This window comes from Lactuca sativa, chromosome 4 (assembly GCF_002870075.4).
Source record: "Lactuca sativa cultivar Salinas chromosome 4, Lsat_Salinas_v11, whole genome shotgun sequence".
Taxonomy (NCBI): Eukaryota; Viridiplantae; Streptophyta; class Magnoliopsida; order Asterales; family Asteraceae; genus Lactuca; species Lactuca sativa.
The window spans coordinates 222,009,805-222,032,557 of NC_056626.2; positions in this window are offsets into that span (position 1 = coordinate 222,009,805).

The window sequence follows — 22,753 nt, forward strand, 5'->3', positions numbered from 1 at the left end:
CCAAAGGAGAACAAAGTTTTGGAGAATTGGTCAAGTTGCTGAAAGAATTACAAGACTTGTCTTCGAAGAATGTCTCTTCGATTATTTCTCAAAAATTTTTGTCTCAAAAATTTTCTCAATTCGAAGCCATCTTACACAAGAATTTGGCTCCACTACTTCGCATTTCAAGCCTTTTACCAAACGTATCGGATGCCCCACCTGCTTTCACAGGGGTGCAAGGGGGAGAAAAGATTGATCATACAAAGGCTAGGGAACAAATAAAGACAACCGAAGATGCGAAGGTAGTCGGAAAAGTATACCCTGCGAAGGTGGTAGTAAAGCGAACTGTTGTTTCAGCTGATCCAGTCATTTCGACTGTGATTACAACAGTTCCAATTTCAAAACCTATATCAAAAGGTATTGTAATTGAGAAACAAATTGATGTCTCTTCTTCAAAGAATATGGCTTCGTCAAACATTAAAGACAAGGGAAAAGGAATTATAATTGAGAAATCAAATAAAGAGAAGAAAGCTGAGGTGGCAGCTGAGGTTGAAAGAATGAGAGATGTTCAAAGTATAATGAGACAAAGAGCTTTGGATAATTCGAAAGTTGACAAGGGTGATCCTTCGAAAGTTTACAACTACGAAACCACAGAATCCAGGGTGATGTTTGATCACACGTATTCTTTTGAGAAGGTCCCTAAAAAGAGCTATGTGGTTACAAACACATATTTTGGTCAACTTGATTTTCCTGTCAATGAAATGATGTTTGTTATGCCACAATTTAAAGCTGAAATGAAATCATTAGAAATCGAAGAGGGAAAGAAGATGAAAATAAGATTTCATGCAGTGTTGGCTAAAGCTTAGGAAGAAGTGTGGTTTTTAGAGAAGATTAAAAAGGTGATATCCATAAAAACGGATGTCGTATTCGAAGGGAAGTTTGAAAATCTCAAGTATACTGTGGCAAGAGCAAGTGGAAAGATAAAAGAATTTACAGTGGCAGACTTTCCTTTGATGAATACGTATGATCTAATCAATATCGCCTTGATGCTCAAAGACAAATCATTTTCTTTTCTTCAAGACACTGAGCCAGATGTTTTTAATCTTGGGTGCAAGCACATCAAAGTATTTTTGGAGAATTACTTTGAGTGTTTGGCTCAAACAGATGTCGAACTTGCTACTGTCAAAGGCTTCAACATAACTGCACCAATGGCACCAACGAAGAAACAGACTGAGCTGAACAAGTACGAAGATGGTGAAATTTGTTTAAAGCCACTAGGGATTGTTTTTGAAGGAAAAGATAAAGATGGAAGAGCTAAAAGATTTTTATTTCAAACTTGTGAAGTGGAGAGATACTCAAATTCGCAATATACGAATTTAATTGTTCGTATGAACCGCTGCAAGAAAAACAATGAAGGAGACAAGAAAGAGATAAAGAAAGTTATCTCTTGGTATATGGAAATCCGAAGAGTACTGATGTATGTTGTTCAATCACTGACGTCTTGAAGACTTCGACCTTTATTCCAAAGGGGGAGATTGTAAGGGCTAGAATGTTGTAATAGTCGAAGGGTCAGTTTGATTGTTACGAAGTATATGTTGTCTTCGTATATATAGGTCTTCGGATGTATTGTTATTTTACTAAGGCATTATAAAGTCAAGTCTTAACTCTTAGTCCTTAGTACTGTTATGCTTTTGTTTTCCTATAAATAGGGGTATGTACTAGTGATCTAGTAGAACTTTTTCACACAGTCTTTACAGTTTAATCCTTGTATTCTGTAAACACATAAAGCATAATATGAGCTGATCAAATATTCTATTTACTATCGTGTTCATTGTTAATACTTTACTCAATTCATACTAGAATTACATTCAAACTCGATTCCAAATCTCATCAATGGGAAAACTTTTTAAGCTTTGATGCATCAAGATCATGAAAGTCGGGTCAGAGGAAGGTTAAGACGGACGACTTTCTTGAAACCAAGTATAACAGCATGAATGAGGCTCGGTCATTACATGCCAAATATGGCATCAAATCATTTCATGAAAAGTTTTCCATTAGATCGAATGGAAAAGAATAATTAACCAGGTTGAGGATACAATCTACGGATATGACGTTAGCGTTCTCCTTCTCACTTGTTAACCATCTCGACGATACATGTTTTCGATTACTAACAAAGGACTGGTTTCGGAAAGATGCCTGAATGGATGGTTAGCAAATTTCTTTCGGCATTAAAATCGAAAAGAATTATAAGCATAAGATTCATCGAGGGGAAATATACATGTGGCAACGGTGGGATCGGTGGTTGTCTCCTCTCGTCCTATTGCTAGAACTCTTCCGGTGTTGCCAGATGTTGCTGCCTTAGGGCAGTTCCGCTTGTAGTGTCCGGCTTCTCCGCAACCATAGCAGGTCTGACCAATGCCCGCTCCGGAAGCTTGACTGGTTGATTGAGTTGGTGTCTTACAGTTTTTCGCCGTGTGACCCTTTATGCCACAACTGTTGCAAAACACCTCTATACATGGGCTGGAAGAGAGGTGATGATAGTTGCACTTGTCGAAACTAGGGAGGGTTCCAACATACTTATTAGCAGGTTTTGGGGTTGAGGATCCATCAACAGTAATAGTTGCAGGGGAAGTGACAGCGTGAACTGCCACCGTTTGCTGTCTCTTCGAAGACTCGTGCGATGCCTGACTTTTCTCTTTCTTCCCAAGTTTTCTTTTCTCACCACTCCTCACTGTCGGCTCAGGAGTGGTAGTTGCCTCCTCAAGGTCTTCACTATGATCGATTAGGATCTGTGCTAAGCGTTTGGCGCTATCGTATGTATCTGGCCTTGCAGCTATGATGTTTCCCTTCGTTGGTTGGGTCAGCCCCCAAATGAATCTCTCTATCTTCTTACTCTCCGGGGTAACCATTCCCGGGCAGAGTAATACCAAGTCGTCGAACTTGGAAGTATAAGCAGTGATGTCCGAACCTTTCATCTTCAGGATCCAAAGTTCATGTTCTAACTTCTGCATTTCACCCCGAGGGCAGTACTTAGCCAGCAGATGTTCCTTCATAGCTTCCCAACCCATGGCGTTGGCTACAGGTAAAGTTAGGGATTTGACTCGGCCATTCATCCTAAGCATCACAAATTAAATATGGTTTGAGCATGGGAGAGTTTACGGCCGTAAACTCCAAGTTTATAGCTGTGAACTCTCAAATGTGATGTATATGTTGATTCAATTAAATCCATGGCATTAGAAAAATCCATTCCAACATTCCCTTATCTATTTAAGCCATTTTAGCACTCAAAACCACCCAAACATGAGTTCACGGCCGTGAACTCATGTATATAGGGGTATATGGCCGCAAACTTCATTAGGAAATTTACTCTTGGGGAGTAAACTCAAATCCCAAGTCCCTCGCTTCAATTCCCGTCCGTAGATGTCACCCGGGTCACTCCAAACACCCGTTTTGAGGTGTTTTCGTTCGTTGGAGTGTAACTCCATATCTAATTAGAGTTTCTGAATCTAATTAGATATATTTGCATGCCATTTCATGTTACATAGGAACCTCGCATGTTATCAGGCCTTAATTCGACGTTTAGCATCCGAAATCGACACACTTCCGCGTCCGGTGAGTTCATAACCCTACCCTTTTTCAATGGTTTTTTCAATGTTTTCAAGGGGGAATACAAGCAAAAGTACAAGAATATCTTGTACTTAAACACATGATTTCAATTAAATGGTTTCATAATTGTACATTTTTAAGAATTGAAAACCTTTTAACAAACTATTTTAACTTGCAGAGTTATTTGTTTTAACCCGATTTTCAATTCTTATTATACATTGATGTATTGTATATTTTATATTTGATTGTTCACATTTAAAATGATAGAACACATAAACCATTGTAATGTCTGTAATAAAACACTAAGGTTCGAGTGTAAAAGACAGACACCATCAGAAAACATAAAACATCTGTATGTCCTTAACAATACACCTAGGTTCGAGTGTGATAGATAAATACCATAAGATAACACATATATCATTTGTAACGTCCTTAATAATACACCTAGGATCGAGTGTAAAGGACAGTCATCATTAGATAACACCTAGGCTCGAGTGTAATGTCCTTAATAAAACACCTAGGCTCGAGTGTAAAGGACAAGTACGTTAGAACTTAGTTAGTCGTAAATACTACTTTCCTAGTCGAAAAGTAAAGAGTAATCTTAAAGATTGGATACACGTCCTTGTAACACTTCCTTGGCATGAGATAGTGGAGGACTAACCATGTAACCAGAATCTCCGAACGTAGGAGAGCGTGGCTTGAGTGTATAGATCTATACGGGACTGACAATCCCACACCAGGCTGCTAGCTACAGCCGAACCAAAAGGTTCAAGGGTGACGAAAGTCATAAAAAGGATACTGGCCCCGGTCCGAGTCATATCTAGTCTGAGTATGGTTAAGGACTTGCAATCAGGATTATTAAGACTTTACACATATTTATTAGTTTTATGTTCGTAATAAAACTAATGTACGTTCAAAGATGACAGGCACACATATACACACACATTCAGGAAAACATGGGGTTTTCCTGGGGATAACATTGAACATAATTCGGAATCGGTAACAGTTAACACACACAGGACTGGTAACAGTACACACACAGTCAGGAAAACATGGGGTTTTCCTAGGGAGAACACTGAACATAACCAGAATCAGTAATGATACACATACACATACATTTAGGAAAACATGGGGTTTTTCCTGAGGAGAACACTGAACATAACTAGAATCGGTAAAGATACACACACACAGTTAGGAGAACATGGGGTTCTTCCTGAGTAACAGTAGTACGTAACTAGAAAAGTATAACAAGTTAAATAACTGAATTACAATTCATATGAACAATCATGTTTTCATTGTACATCGTTTACTTTACTTTTCAGATTTGGAATCTAAATTTACAAAAGAAAATATGGGATTTTCTTGGATAATCACTTTTTCAGGAAACCAAAGGAACTCGTACATTTTCAGAAAAACTAACCGCTTATGAACTCACCAGCTTTATGCTGAATTTCAAACCGCTTGTATTCTCAGGTTCACATTAGACAGGTACCCGATGATCTCTTTTGGCGAAGACGGAGTGCGTAGAAGATTTGCCTCATTTTGTTTATATAAACTATGTATCACATGTATAACTTTTGCTTTTGAAACAAATGTAAAACTTTTCTATATGTAATGTAATGGTTGTTTACTTTACTTACTATGTACATTGGATTTGATACTCAACGTGGAGTCAACCCCGGAAATGTTTCCGCCTTCGGTTTTCAGGGTGTGACAAACACTAAATAGATCCTTATTCAAATAAATAAAGTACATGGAAACATATTCAAGCACAGACTTTAACAAGATCAATATACCACCTACTAATAAGGATTTTAACTTCTAGATAGAAATTTATTAACCACTTTAAAAAAAAAGTACAATTTTTCAAGTATCTTCTACACATGTTTTCTCCTACAATTAAGCGGCAATAAGAAAAATGTGTTTGTATAGACTCACAACCAATATTAGCATCCATATCTTCCACCAATGAATTAGGAGCATTGATAACAAGTAAGTCGCTTATTTGAAGGTTTATATTTAAATTCGAAGCAACAAACATTCGAATTATGTTTATGACAATGGATCCTTCCATTACTCGACATAAACTACATCATCAACATAAAATAAATAGGAAATAGTAACACTAGTATGCAAGCCAAAAGTGTCACACCCCAAAACCACGAACGGCGGAAACGTTCAGGGGTGGAGGACGTCATGTACAGTATCACAACAGTGTAATATAATAAACAAGCAACAACATCATCCATTGCATTATAAGTAAAGTTTAATACATGTGTGTTCTTTCATTGTAATAAGAGACCAAAAATATACAATCAAAATAAAAGACGAGACTTGTCTGCTCCGTCTTCTCAAAACCTGGCCTCCATACCTGTCTACTGACGACCTGAGAATACAAGTTATTTTGAAAGCGTGTATCAGCTTTAAAGTTGGTGAATTCATAAGTATATAAGTGTCATTGCCTTGTTTGTGAAAATCTGTTATGAAAGCCAAGTAAACCTTAAGATGACAATGTTGAGGTAAGTATGAAATCCCTAGAAAAACGCTTATTTTCTATAAGTATGAAATGTAGTCTTCTACCAAGACCCGAATGTTCTGTATGTATGAAGTGTAGTCTTCTACCAAGACCCGAATGTTTTCTAAGTATGAAGTGTAGTCTTCTACCAAGACCCGAATGTTTTGTAAGTATGAAGTGTAGTCTTCTACCAAAACCCGAATGTTTTGTATGTAAAATGATAGTTTTTCCTTTGTGTTGACTAGTACTAAAAGTGCTTAATCTAACTCATCGTTTATGTGAATGTATCACAAAATAAAGTAAACAGGAAAAATGTAATATTGTAAGTGTTGTCACTGGGTACTAGGACCAACACAGCATCGCGTTAAGCAAAATATATAACCTAATGAACATCCGAATATTTTCCAAAACAAGTATTAATGTAAGTGTCATCGCTGGGTACAAGGAGTAACACAATCATTGCAATAAGCGAAAGGTATAACCTAATGAACATCCGAAGATTGTCCAATTGTCCTCTGTAGCAGCAGCAGGTGGGTGGAAGGGTTAGTCCCAAATCGATCTACCTAATATACGTAGTAACCTTAGACCTCCAAAGATGGTCATCGACCACTGGTGCTAATCAGTGGGGTTCGGAATGGTAAGTCCCGCCTAGCTATCCCATGAACCGAGATAGGAAAGACAATTTACACAGTAAATACTAATAAATCATCTTCGTAGTTCTAAGTACAAGTATCCTGGTAAGTGAATACAGGATAACGCACCTATGTAAAAGTGTTCCTGTATGGTATTCATGTATGTGTGTCCATGTAACAGGTAAGTATATGTAAACATATTCATGTATCAGGTAAACATCTGTAAGTACTCATGTATCAGGTAATGTACTAGTATAGACTCATGAATGGACTGACTCTTGTGTGATTCCTTGTAATAGAAGTAATGTTTGATGTCTTCAAATTATCCCTATGATAACATAGTGTAATATGACTGGATGATCATGTAGGTTTGTACACTCTTACTACTCAAGAGTGTGGGAAACTAAATGAAATATGTAAACTATAACATCAATACGTATATAAGAATATAAGCGTATATGCATAGTTTAGTTCAAGAATGAAAAATGGTTTTTGTAAGACATCTTATGAGTTTTAACAATAATTAGCAATGACTTGATGTCATTTTAATAAACATTTCGAAGGTAAAACATTTGGTAACAATGTGCTTTTAAGATGTAAAACCATTTCATGCATCACATTTTGTAGCATGTGAAATCTGTTAAATGACAAACACAGTTATAAAATACATATCAATGATTTAATAATACGTTTGTTTCTACTTGTATTCCCCCCCCCCCCCCCATTAAAGCATTTAAAATCATTTTAAAACATTGATTAGGGGTATGAACTCACCTGTAGTCGGTGATTGGAATGAACTGAACAGGATAGGATGGCTAGGTGTCAAGCGAGGACTTGTGCACACACTACGATCCTAATGAACATATAATCACACATATATGCACCCAATTAGACTCAAATGACTAATTGATAATGTTAAGACATCCTAGACATAATAAACACTTTATATAAGTGTTTTAAGCCTTAAGGATTTCATCTAAGCTATTGTGGGACAGGGTATTTGTGTTTAGGGTTTCCAAAGGACCCTATATGAGAGTTTACTCTCCATAAACCATCACACATGGAGTTTACGGTTGTAAACTCTTGAGTTTACGGCCGTAAACTCCCAAACATGTGTGTTTGGTGTGTTTTGAAGTCCCAAATGCTTTCTAGAATTATTCTAACTTAGTGGCTAAGTCCTTGGAAGGGTTTAAGGTCTAGAAGTACTCCACATAGGAGTTTACGGCCTCAAGGCCATTCCCCTTGGAGTTTACGGCTGTAAACTCCCTTGGGGTGTTGTTTTTGTTGCTTTCAAGCCTCTTGCACTTGTGGGATATGTTCTAGACTTTTATTCCTAGCATATGAAGGCATTAGGCACGCCTTAGTGCCCTTTTTAGGAGTTTACGGCCCAAGAACCATGTCTTGGCCATAAAATCACTTGGTTAAGTGATTTTGATGTGGTTTGGTCCTTCCATTAAGTGTGTAACAATCCTTGTAAAGGCCTAGGGCTTTAGGTGTCATGAAAAACACCCTTTTGTCCACTTATATGGAGTTTATGGCCTAAGATTCACTTGGGCCGTAAACTCACCTTTGTTTGTGTCATTTGATGTGTTTAAGACCTTACACTACTTGGGAAAATAGCCTAGATACAATCCTTAAAGTCCTAGTGTCCTCAAAACACCATTTAGTGTTAAAAAACGGAGTTTACGGCCTATGAGAGTTCTAGGCCGTAAACTCCCAATCTTGGGTGGATTTTGGCATGTTTTCTTGTCCCTAACATGCATACATAAACATCTAAGGCCTTATCATAACACAAGTGTCGGTTTTGGCTTCGTTTCGGGAGTTTACCGCCCAAGAACACCTTGGGGTGTAAACTCCTAGATCTAATGATTTAGCCATCTAAATCATGTTATAAGCATTTAATAAGCATTCTAATATTACTAGAAAAGGGTACTCACAATTTGGGATCAAAAACCTGAAGATCCGTCAGAGAGAAAATGGCTTTTCTCTAGTTGGAATTGTGAATAATGAATTAATTTAATTCAGAAAACTATTTATAGTCTTGAAATATTTTGACAGAAAATACTTTTATTCTCGAACTTGGACTGAAGCATTATGAAACTTGGACTGTTCAAATTTCACAAATCCAGGAGCATCCCCTCTCCTGATATCTCCTTAAATGTAGACCCTAATGTACACAAACTCATTCGGAAAAGTATGAAAATCACTGAAACTGGACTGGCTTCTAATGAATAGATATTGTTCGTACAAAGGGAAATTTCGGGTTGTCACATCATTCCCCCGTTAAAAGGAATTTCGTCCCGAAATTAGAATGTAAGCAAATAAGAAATTACAAATAACTAAGCAAAAAGGTGAGGGTATTTCAGTTTCATCTGATCCTCACGTTCCCAAGTGAATTCCGGTCCACGCTTTGCATTCCAGCGCACCTTCACTATCGGGATACGAATCTGCTTTGTTTGCTTGACCTCTCGGTCCATGATCTCTACTGGTTCCTCCACGAAGTTGAGGCTCTCGTTGATCTCGATCTCGTCGAGTGGAATAACAAGAGTCTCGTCGGATAGGCACTTTTTCAAGTTTGACATGTGGAAGGTAGGATGTACGTTATTGAGTTCTTTCGGTAGATTGAGTTTGTAAGCCACAGGGCCGATTCTTGCGAGAATCTCAAAAGGCCCTATGTATCTTGGATTGAGCTTCCCACGCTTTCCAAAGCGTAGCAAGCCCTTCCAGGGTGAGACCTTCAGTAGGACTCGGTCGCCCACCTGGAACTCCAATGGTTTCCTACGCTTGTCGGCGTAGCTTTTCTGTCGGTCTTTAGAGGCTTTTAATCGTTCACGAATTTGAACGATCTTCTCTGTCGTTTCCCGAATGATCTCCGGACCCGTGAGAGTGCTTTCGGGAACTCGTCCCTTAGCTAACTGGGTATCACCCACTTCAGCCCAGCACAGAAGGGATCTGCACTTTCGGCCATAGAGGGCCTCGAATGGAGCTGCCTTTATGCTCGTGTGATAACTGTTGTTGTAGAAAAATTCAACAAGGGGTAAATGAGTATCCCAAGCTTTTCCAAAGTCCATCACACAGGTGCGCAACATATCTTCTAAGGTTTGGATAGTTCTCTCACTTTGTCCGTCGGTCTGTGGATGGTAGGCTATACTCATGTCCAGCCTAGTTCCTAGGGAACTTTGTAATGACTGCCAGAACCTCGAAGTGAATCTACTATCTCGGTCTGAGATGATAGATAAAGGAACACTGTGTAGTCTTACAATCTCCCTAATGTAAGCTATGGTAAGTTTTTCATCTTGTCTGTTTCCTTGATCGGTAGGAAGTGTGCAGACTTGGTCAGTCTATCGACGATGACCCATATGGAATCAAGTCCACCCGTCGTCTTGGGTAACTTGGTTATGAAGTCCATAGTGATCCGCTCCCACTTCCATTCTGGTATCTCCGATTGTTGTAGGAGACCGGAGGGTTTCTGGTATTCGACCTTGACCTTTGCGCAAGTAAGGCATTTACTCACGAAGGTAGCAATATCTGCTTTCATGTTAGGCCACCAGTATAGCTTTTTAAGATCCAGATACATCTTATCTGAACCCGGGTGGACGGAATAATGAGTGTTGTGAGCTTCGGTCATGACCAAGTCTCTGAAGCCACCGTGTTTCGGTGTCCAGATCCGAGCCATGAGGTATAAGGCTCCGCCACCCTTGACTTCCAAGTTCTTATCCATCCCTCTAAGGGATTCACCTACCACGTTTTCAGGTTTCAAAGCGTCGAGCTGAGCCTCCTTTACTTGCGTGGACAAGTGTGAATGGATAGTTAGAGTCAATGATTTGACTCTACGACCAGTATATTCTTTCCAACTTAGGGCGTCGGCTACTACATTGGCTTTACCCGGATGATAACAAATTTCGCACTCGTAATCACTAAGTAGCTCGACCCCCCGTCGTTGTCTCATGTTGAGCTCTTTCTGGTCGAAAATGTGTTGTAGACTCTTATGGTCTGTAAAGATCGTGCTTTTTGTACCGTATAGGTAATGTCGCCAGATCTTCAGAGCAAACACAACTGCTCCCAGTTCAAGATCGTGGGTTGTGTAGTTAACCTCATGTGTCTTCAGCTGTCTCGAGGCATAGGCTATTACTTTACCTCGCTGCATCAGAACACATCCGAGTCCTTGATTGGATGCATCGCAATAGACAATGAAGTCTTCTATTCCTTCGGGAAGGGATAGTATCAGGGCGGTGCACAAGGCTCGTTTGAGTGTTTGGAACGCTCTTTCCTGTTTCTCTTCCCAATCGAAGGCCACGCCTTTCTGGGTCAGGGTTGTAAGAGGTTTCGCTATGCTGGAGAAGTTCTGAATGAACCTGCGATAGTAGCCAGCTAGACCTAGAAATTGACGAATTTCAGTAGGTGTCTTTGGTGCTGACCAGTTCTCGATGGCCTTAATTTTGGAAGGGTCCACGTGTATACCTTCTTCGCTAACTACATGGCCCAAGAATTCGACTCGCCGAATCCAAAATTCACACTTCGAGAACTTTACGTAGAGCTTCTCCGCTCGTAATGTTTCTAAGATTTTTCGGAGATGTTGACCATGCTCCTCCTTACTTCGCGAGTAGATGAGTATGTCATTAATGAAGACTATGACGAACTGATCCAAGTAAGGACGACACACCCTATTCATCAGATCCATGAATATTGCGGGCACGTTAGTTAATCCGAATGGCATCACTACAAACTCGTAGTGCCCATAACGAGTTCGGAAGGCTGTCTTGGGAACATCCTCCTCTAACACTCGTAGTTGGTGATATCCGGATCGCAGATCTATCTTCGAGAAGTAGTTGGCTCCTTTAAGTTGATCAAATAAATCATGAATGCGGGGCAAGGGGTAACGATTTTTAATGGTAAGTTTGTTGAGTTCTCTATAGTCGATGCACATGTGAAACGATCCATCTTTCTTCTTGACGAACAAGACCGGGGCTCCCCATGGTGAGAAGCTTGGTCGAATGAATCCCTTCTTGAGAAGTTCGTTAAGTTGACTGGAAAGTTCCTGCATTTCAGCCGGTGCCAGACGATAAGGAGATTTGACTACTGGGGTGGCCCCTGGCACTAAGTCGATTCTGAATTCGACTTGGCGTTGTGGTGGTAAACCGGGAAGTTCTTCTGGGAATATGTCGGGAAAGTCGCGTACTTCTGGGATTTTCTGAATGTCTTTCAGTTCTTGACTGGTATCGACGACGTGTGCGAGAAATGCATGGTACTCCTTCCGCAAGCACTTCCGGGCTTGAATGCACGAAATGATGCAAAGGCTCATACTAGGTTTGTCGCCGTAGATAATTAAAGTTTCATTGTTAGGAAGGTTAAGACGAACTGCTTTTTCGAAGCACATAATGTCGGCACGCAGAAGACTCAACCAATCCATACCGATGATAACGTCGAAACATTTAATGGTAACTAGCATGAGATCTATCTTGAAAGTATGGCCATCTAAAGTTAAGGTACAACCTACGTATATGCAGTTTGTACTCTCTGTTTTCCCGTTAGCCATTTCTACTGTGAATGAATTATCTAATGCACATGGTTTTTGTTTAAGCAGGTGTGCAAATTTGTGACTTACAAAACTTTTCTCGGCTCCACTATCGAAAAGTATGCAAGCATATGAGTTATCGAGGAGGAACGTACTAGTAACTATCGTTGGATCAGCTACTGCTTCCTCGTGGCCTAGGGCCATAACTCTTCCCACTCCTCCGGTCATCCCTGCTTTAGGGCAGTTCCTCTTATAGTGGCCCACTTCGCCACATACGTAACAAGCTTGGCCCATACCGACATTAGGAACCTGAGCAGCTTGAGCTGTTGGAGTCTGGCAGAAACGAGCGGTGTGCCCCCTTCCGGTTGCAGTTAGTGCATTGCATCTCCCTGCAAGGCCCGCGGTGGTGGTAGTTGCACTTGGTGCACTTCGGGAGAGACCCAGCATAAGTTTTTGCTGGTAAGGGGTTCGTAGGGGCAACAGGAGTCACTGTGGCAGCATTGATCGCCACAAGTTGTTGCTTATTGGAGGATCCTTGCGGAGCCCCTCTTTTCCTTTTATTCCACCCCTTCTTGTGGTAGCTGGGGTTGGACTTTTGTGGTACTGGTGTAGGGATTGTTGTGTTCTGGGGTTTCCGGTGATCGATGAGGGATTGTGCTAGTTCCTTGGCGCTATCAAAGGTAATAGGCCTGGAAGCGATCACACTTGACTGGATCTGGGGCGATAGTCCCCAGATATATCTCTCGATCTTTTTGCTCTGGAGAGCAACCATATCAGGGCATAAGTTTGCCAAATCACAGAACCTATTTGTGTAGGTAGTGATGTCGGATCCAACCATTTGTAGACCCCAGAATTCTTGCTCGAGCTTTTGTATTTCACCTCGAGGACAGTATTCCTTCATCAGCATGTATTTCAACTTTTCCCAGCCGATGGAATACGCCACAACCAAAGTTAGATAGTTAACATGGCTGTTCCACCATGTTAGTGCTCGGTCAGAGAAGGTACAAGCTGCAAACTTGACCTTGCTGCCCTCCTGACAAGCATAGATTTCAAAGACGGATTCCATCTTCTCAATCCATTGTCTCAACACCATAACACCCCCAGTTCCGTTGAAGTTGCGGGGTTTGGCGTTAGTGAGGTCCTTGTAGGTGCATTCCCGAGGGTGTCCAAGGCTTTCGCCGTGGTTCGAGGGTGGTGCACCTGTTCCTGATCCACTAGGGGCAGGAGCGTTGATTGCTGACACTGCAGCTGCAACTGCTGCTGTGAAAGCTGCCTGGAACATGTTGGCATCAAAAGGATTTGGTGGCTGAAGAGGTACAGGTGGTGGTGGAGGTGGTGGTATTGGTGTTGCGTTATTTGGGTTCCTCCTTGGATTCCTGCGTGGCGGCATCTTTAACTATATGTTTAAAAGATGACGACATGGATAAGAATAAATGATAAACGAATGTGTCTCATGGACTAAATCCCCATAGTCCAACAACAGAAAGAATAGTATGATTAAATGAAGAAGATAGCATTTGGATAATAATTTCCATAAGATTTGATATCTGTCAATAATACTGGAATTACAGATGTCACAAGTTCGGGAAAAATGGCCTAGAAGTAGGCCTTACATCAACCAAGATGGAAAATTTTGACAGAATTAAGACTAGATCAAGACCTAACAGGTCTAAGATTTATACAGATAGGAAATTAGACCAAAGTTTTACATAAACTAGGTTATATCCAAAAGATGAGTCGACGAGATTCTATCGGCGACGAGAACTGCTAGCATGAGTCCTCGATCCCGACAGTAGACGTTTAATGTCCCTTATACGCCTGTCCGACCTTGCTTGCTGAGCTCGAAGTTCTCTAACTTCCGCTTGGGTTTCAGCATGTTCCCTTTGCAGATTTGCATTGCGGACCAGAGTCCTTTCATGAGCAGACTCTAGTTGGCGAATGTGGACAGTGTTAACACCAGAGTTGGCGTCAACTTCCAAAACTTGATTGATAGTCGCCTATGCTATTATCGAGTTCCGAGAAATCCTACGCACCATGATTGGTACGACTCTATCAGCAGAACCTCCTTCAGTGAGGTTGTAGAAACTTCGGTCTCCATTGTAGGGAATGGGCTGACCCTGTTCATGACTCCATGTAATCAAGTTAGTGGCCCACAGAGGTGTGGGTCCTTGAAACACAGGGCGAGGGTTCAGGTTTGGGTTTTGAGCAATTGGGGGTAGGTTGTTGACTTCTGGCTCCGAGTCAGAACTATCAGAAAAACCTTCAGCATGGTGATCATCCAAAGGAATTGGGTGACCATCTTCTGGTTCAGCCACTAGCCAACCAGCATTGCCTTGGTTTGGGAAGTACGGATCACCATGGCGAAATCCAGCCATTTTAATCTACGCGAGAAAAGGGGTATAAGAAATAGCTAAAATAGACGAACTACTAAGATAATTACAGTAAGATCAAATACCCATATGGTATTCCTTTATGGTTGTGTTGGTAAGTTTTTAGACTTGTTGCCATATCACAACCATTCTTGGGCATGTTCTAATCACTCCTCGGACCAGCATAGTTGATCAGGCTATGCTATTCCCAAGACTGACCATATATCCCCAGGCTTACTTGTGATATTCAACAATCGTAATACTTTTGTTCTTGTCGTTGTGACACTAATTTTAGTATGAATGCAGGCACGTATACTTACTTAAATATTTTATTATTTAAAAGTATAACTCTGAGACAGAGTGTTTTAATCCCATGTATTTATAGTTAGTATATCTTTTATGGGATGATATACTTAATTCACTATAAACAATGCTCTGATACCAATCTGTCACACCCCAAAACCACGAACGGCGGAAACGTTCAGGGGTGGAGGACGTCATGTACAGTATCACAACAGTGTAATATAATAAACAAGCAACAACATCATCCATTGCATTATAAGTAAAGTTTAATACATGTGTGTTCTTTCATTGTAATAAGACACCAAAAATATACAATCAAAATAAAAGACGAGACTTGTCTGCTCCGTCTTCTCAAAACCTGGCCTCCGTACCTGTCTACTGACGACCTGAGAATACAAGTTATTTTGAAAGTGAGTATCAGCTTTAAAGCTGGTGAATTCATAAGTATATAAGTGTCGTTGCCTTGTTTGTGAAAATCTGTTATGAAAGCCAAGTAAACCTTTAGTTGAAAATGTTGAGGTAAGTATGAAATCCCTAGAAAAACCCTTAATTTCTATAAGTATGAAATGTAGTCTTCTACCAAGACCCGAATGTTCTATATGTATGAAGTGTAGTCTTCTACTAAGACCCGAATGTTTTCTAAGTATGAAGTGTAGTCTTCTACCAAGACCCGAATGTTTTGTATGTAAAATGATAGTTTTTCCTTTGTGTTGACTAGTACTAAAAGTGCTTAATCTAACTCATCGTTTATGTGAATGTATAACAAAATAAAGTAAACAGGAAAAATGTAATATTGTAAGTGTTGTCACTGGGTACTAGGACCAACACAGCATCGCGTTAAGCAAAATATATAACCTAATGAACATCCGAATATTTTCCAAAACAAGTATTAATGTAAGTGTCATCGCTGGGTACTAGGAGTAACACAATCATCGCAATAAGCGAAAGGTATAACCTAATGAACATCCGAAGATTGTCCAATTGTCCTCTGTAGCAGCAGCAGGTGGGTGGAAGGGTTAGTCCCAAATCGATCTACCTAATATACGTAGTAACCTTAGACCTCCGAAGATGGTCATCGACCACTGGTGCTAATCAGTGGGGTTCGGAATGGTAAGTCCCGCCTAGCTATCCCATGAACTGAGATAGGAAAGACAATTTACACAGTAAATACTAATAAATCATCTTCATAGTTCTAAGTACAAGTATCCAGGTAAGTGAATACAGGATAACGCACCTATGTAAAAGTGTTCCTGTATGGTATTCATGTATGTGTGTCCATGTAACAGGTAAGTATATCTAAACATATTCATGTATCAGGTAAACATCTGTAAGTACTCATGTATCAGGTAATGTACTAGTATAGACTCATGAATGAACTGACTCTTGTGTGATTCCTTGTAATAGAAGTAATGTTTGATGTCTTCAAATTATCCCTATGATAACTTACTGTAATATGACTGGATGATCATGTAGGTTTGTACACTCTTACTACTCAAGAGTGTGGGAGACTAAATGAAATATGTAAACTATAACATCAATACGTATATAAGAATATAAGCGTATATGCATAGTTTAGTTCAAGAATGAAAAATGGTTTTTGTAAGACATCTTATGAGTTTTAACAATAATTAGCAATGACTTGATGTCATTTTAATAAACATTTCGAAGGTAAAACATTTGGTAACAATGTGCTTTTAAGATGTAAAACCATTTCATGCATCACATTTTGTAGCATGTGAAATTTGTTAAATGACAAACACAGTTATAAAATACGTATCAATGATTTAATAATACGTTTGTTTCTACTTGTATTCCCCCCCCCCCATTAAAGCATTTAAAATCATTTTAAAACATTGATTAGGGGTATGAACTCACCTGTAGTTGGTGATTGGAATGAACTGAACAGGATAGGATGGCTAGGTGTCAAGCGAGGACTTGTGCACACACTACGATCCTAATGAACATATAATCACACATATATGCACCCAATTAGACTCAAATGACTAATTGATAATGTTAAGACATCCTAGACATAATAAACACTTTATATAAGTGTTTTAAGCCTTAAGGATTTCATCTAAGCTATTGTGGGACAGGGTATTTGTGTTTAGGGTTTCCAAAGGACCCTATATGAGAGTTTACTCTCCATAAACCATCACACATGGAGTTTACGGTTGTAAACTCTTGAGTTTACGGCCGTAAACTCCCAAACATGTGTGTTTGGTGTGTTTTGAAGTCCCAAATGCTTTCTAGAATTATTCTAACAATGTGCTTTTAAGATGTAAAACCATTTCATGCATCACATTTTGTAGCATGTGAAATCTGTTAAATGACAAACACAGTTATAAAATACATATCAATGATTTAATAATACGTTTGTTTCTACTTGTATTCCCCCCCCCCCCCATTAAAGCATTTAAAATCATTTTAAAACATTGATTAGGGGTATGAACTCACCTGTAGTTGGTGATTGGAATGAACGGAACAAGATAGGATGGCTAGGTGTCAAGCGAGGACTTGTGCACACACTACGATCCTAATGAACATATAATCACACATATATGCACCCAATTAGACTCAAATGACTAATTGATAATGTTAAGACATCCTAGACATAATAAACACTTTATATAAGTGTTTTAAGCCTTAAGGATTTCATCTAAGCTATTGTGGGACAGGGTATTTGTGTTTAGGGTTTCCAAAGGACCCTATATGAGAGTTTACTCTCCATAAACCATCACACATGGAGTTTACGGTTGTAAACTCTTGAGTTTACGGCCGTAAACTCCCAAACATGTGTGTTTGGTGTGTTTTGAAGTCCCAAATGCTTTCTAGAATTATTCTAACTTAGTGGCTAAGTCCTTGGAAGGGTTTAAGGTCTAGAAGTACTCCACATAGGATTTTACGGCCTCAAAGCCATTCCCCTTGGAGTTTACAGCCGTAAACTCCCTTGGGGTGTTTTTTTTGTTGCTTTCAAGCCTCTTGCACTTGTGGGATATGTTCTAGACTTTTATTCCTAGCATAAGAAGGCATTAGGCACACCTTAGTGCCCTCTTTAGGAGTTTACGGCCCAAGAACCATTTATTGGCCGTAAACTCACTTCGTTAAGTGATTTTGATGTGGTTTGGTCCTTCCATTAAGTGTGTAACAATCCTTGTAAAGGCCTAGGGCTTTAGGTGTCATGAAAAACACCCTTTTGTCCATTTATATGGAGTTTATGGCCTAAGATTCACTTAGGCCGTAAACTCACCTTTGTTTGTGTCATTTGATGTGTTTAAGACCTTACACTACTTGGGAAAATAGCCTAGATACAAGCCTTAAAGTCCTAGTGTCCTCAAAACACCATTTAGTGTTAAAAAATGGAGTTTACGGCCTATGAGAGTTCTAGGCCGTAAACTCCCAATCTTGGGTGGATTTTGGCTTGTTTTCTTGTCCCTAACATGCATACATAAACATCTAAGGCCTTATCATAACACAAGTGTTGGCTTTGGCTTCGTTTCGGGAGTTTACCGCCCAAGAACACCTTGGGGTGTAAACTCCTAGATCTAATGATTTAGCCATCTAAATCATGTTATAAGCATTTAATAAGGATTCTAATATTACTAGAAAAGGGTACTCACAATTTGGGATCAAAAACCCGAAGATCCGTCAGAGAGAAAATGGCTTTTCTCTAGTTGGAATTGTGAATAATGAATTAATTTAATTCAGAAAACTATTTATAGTCCTAAAATATTTTGACAGAAAATACTTTTATTCTCGAACTTGGACTGTAACATTATGAAACTTGGACTGTTCAAATTTCACAAATCCAGGAGCATCCCCTCTCCTGATATCTCCTTAAACGTAGAACCTAATGTACACAAACTCATTCGGAAGAGTATGAAAATCACTGAAAATGGACTGGCTTCTATTGAATAGATATTGTTCGTACAAAGGGAAATTTCGGGTTGTCACAAAAAGATATAACTTTAAAGATATGACACTCTGAAAATCGACGTGTAAACTCTCCATTACCAAAATAAAAAAGAATAAAGATAATGAATCTCCCTAACGAAGACCCTTACAAAAATGAAACTCGACTAATGGTCAACCATTAACTAAAACTGAGCCCATTAATATAAAGAACTACCTTGCACCTACCCCCTCCCCTTCGAACCAAAACCCATTCTTCCAAAAAGTGTCATCAAGGAAACCCCAATATAGTGAATCATACGCCTTGTTAAAACCCACCTTACCAACAATAACCTTCTTTTTTCCAGTCTATGTGAAGAAACCACCTCATTCATTATCATTAGGCCATCCAGAATATAATGTCATGTAATGAACTCAAACTGATCCATACTAACCAAGTCCTAAATCATAAAACTCAATCTATTAGATAGTATTTTCAAACAATTATATATTCGCAACCTTTTAATCTAATGGGAAAAAAATATTTTACAAAATTGCTAGCATGTACTTTATGAATCAATGTAATAAAAGAGCTTAAACCCTTTATGAAACTTACTACAATTGAAGAATTTCATCACAACATATGCAATATCTACTTCCTTTATATAATAAAAATTCCTTGTGAACTAAAAAGTGAACCCATCAATCCTTGGGGTTTTTTTAGACCCACAATCCCATACTACTCTATTTATTTCTTCACAAGTAACCTCACTTTCAACTTTTAAGGAGTTCTTGATGGTCAAATAATTTAGAAAACCATGACTAATAGAGATCCACTCGTGGACTCGCCGAGTTTCCCTTTCACACTTACACTTTTAGCCCCTCAACTCTACTTCTGATATTCCAGGATGTTACAAACACCTTAGTATTTTCAAAAGTATTTGCATCACTCAAAAGCCCATCTTATTTTCTCTTTCAGAGCTCTACATCTAAAGTCTTGATTCAATCTATATCATTAATATCCTTCATCATATATGCACTAGACTCCACATTTAAAGTAGACACTATACCTTGATTCAACTTATTGTTGAGATCGGCCAAGAGAGAAAGTGTCACAAATCGAAATTTTAGACCCAACAAAGCCTAAAGCCTAACCTAGTACAAGTGAAACCACATTACAATCCTTGATGCATTGTATCCCCTATAGCCTTGAGGGCTTGTTTGTAATCTAGTAGCTAAGCTTGGATTAAAAACTAAGTTAATTTAGGGTAGCATAATTCAAGTATTGGCAAAAGGTCAAGGTTTAAAACATTAATAAACACCATTTATAGGTGTTTTCGGCCATACGGAGCCAAAAGCATGTAAATTCAGTTTAGGGAATCTATCCTAAATTGAGTTTTAGGCCACTAAATCAAACCAAGAAGAGAATTTGGTCTTGGTATGACCGAATTCACATAGAAATGGCCCATTAAGGACTGAATTCCCTAAGCCCATGGACCTTCATGACCGAATTCTCTTTGCTATATATATGTTCAACCGAGAACCAATTCATTTTCCACTTTTCACACCGAATTCCCTTCCCATTTTGCTCTCTGATATCCTCTGTAAACACCATAATCCCTCAATAACATTCTTCATATCTTCTTATTTTCACCAAGAACACCAAGAACATTCAACAAGATCTTCAAATCTTCAAGCCTTCACTAAAAACAGCCCTTTGTGCACCGAAAACACCTAGAATCTATTCCAATTAATTTCAAAGGCTATTGTAAGTATTTCTTAAATACTTTAGTTTTGTCTAGCACTTTAAATGATTATCACACTAATATGAATACGATATCGTGTATAATTATTACTAGGATACGACTACTATAATGTATTCTAACTAGAGGATCATTCGTAATCACTTCGAGTCCAACCAAGCATACGCACTAGAGGTGAGTTTATAGCCCCTATGTTTTTACTATTTTTCCATGTTTTAGGGGAGAATACAAGTAAAAACACAAGGTAATTTTGTGTTAACATTCAAATGATTTCAAATAGCTTTAAAACATATCAAGCTATTTCAACTGATTTAAACTATTTTAAAAAGTGTTTCAAACTACTTCAATTGTTTTATACTTTATTTTATTTTTTCAAAATACATGTTTATATATATATATATATATATATATATATATATATATATATATATATAATTATATATATATATATATATATAATTAAGATCCAACAGACTTAGGACTGGTGTTTCCACCTAAACTCCTACTCCTTGTCTGGTTGTGGACTAGGGATAAAATCACTTGTCCGACTGCCTGACTGATTTCAATTATATATGCTTTATATATATATATATATATATATATATATATATATATATATATATATGAAACTTATTTAAATAAAGCCTTAACCCTTTTGTAATATGTCGAGCAAAGGATATTTTTCTCAAAATTAATTCATTGTGATATACAAACTGTTAAATTACTAAGATTTTCATTACAGATAGAAGAAACATATAAACTATAATAGGTATAGTTTAGAGAACTTCCATACCGTTTTACTAAATCGAATAACAATACTTAAATGAACACATAAACTATTATAGGAATAGTTTGTGGAACATACATACTACAATTTTCAATATAAAAAGGATTATATATACAGTTTATCATGATTAAATGACTTTTCCTTTATTCTACACGTTACCGTCAATATAGCTCTGTGAGTGTTACCTTCAAGTACTTAACTAAGTTCCCATGAAAGTCATGATTTTATAACCAAAGTCTCTCGGAGGGGGAGCGTGAGTTTGTGTATAGATCTCTATGGGATTGACAATCCCGCGCCCTGACTGTTAGCTACAGTTGGAACGGAAGTTTTGGGGTGACAAATGTCATAACATTTCGATGCCTGAAGAATGTCGTATCAGGTCATCCTGGTCATTAGCATGGTTATAATAACTCACAATTTGGTATTCACAATACGAATAATGTACAAATACTTAAATAACTTTACATAGTTTTATTCAATAGTAAAACTACAAAATACCTATACGTACATCATACTATTTTCAAACCAATAAAAATTTACATTTATGGAGGAACATTTATCCAAGCATATACATTCAAATAGATTACATTTAAACACAATTACTACACATTACATAACTAGTACAGTAAAAACTACTTTTTATTAAAGGACTATTTGTGATTACTTAGTGAATACGTTGGAGTTATATATAATGAAGACACGATAGATTATGGAATGTGTGACTTCCGCCTCATTTCCTGTTCCTTGTTTGGTGGCTTAGGGCAGATTCACACATTCGACCGTCCCTTTGTTCTTAATTTCATATAACTAGTATTCACTAAGTGCTCATAGAAGGAGCTTGTAGAGCCACATTACTTACATTTCATTTACTAAGGAAATATTGGATTTTCTGAAGGATCACACTAACGTTTTTAAAGGAACAAAGAACATACACTTTCATATAAAAATCCTTATGAACTCACCAACGTAAATGTTGATACACTTCAATATCACTTGTATTCTCAGGAAACTAGAAGACAGGTACACACACATGTTTCGAGAAGAAGGAGCATAGTAGCTTCAAGTCTTTGTTTTGCTATTTACTTTTGGAGTGAATCATATGTGAATCGAATACAATGTAAACTTTACATTATTAATATAATGGTTGTTGTTGCTTTGATTACTATTATACAATTGTTGTGATATTGTACATGACGTCCTCTGCCCCCGAACGTTTCTGTCATTCCGGTTTGGGGATGTGATAGAAAGGATATTACTTTTTGAAGGAAATGGTACATGCTCTTCTCATTTCTCCATGATCTATGTTTTTTCTTTAAATTTTGCAATTTATTTTTTTAGCGGTACCTTCGCTTTGTCTCAATGTCGACAAATATTTTACTAATTGTTGAGCTAA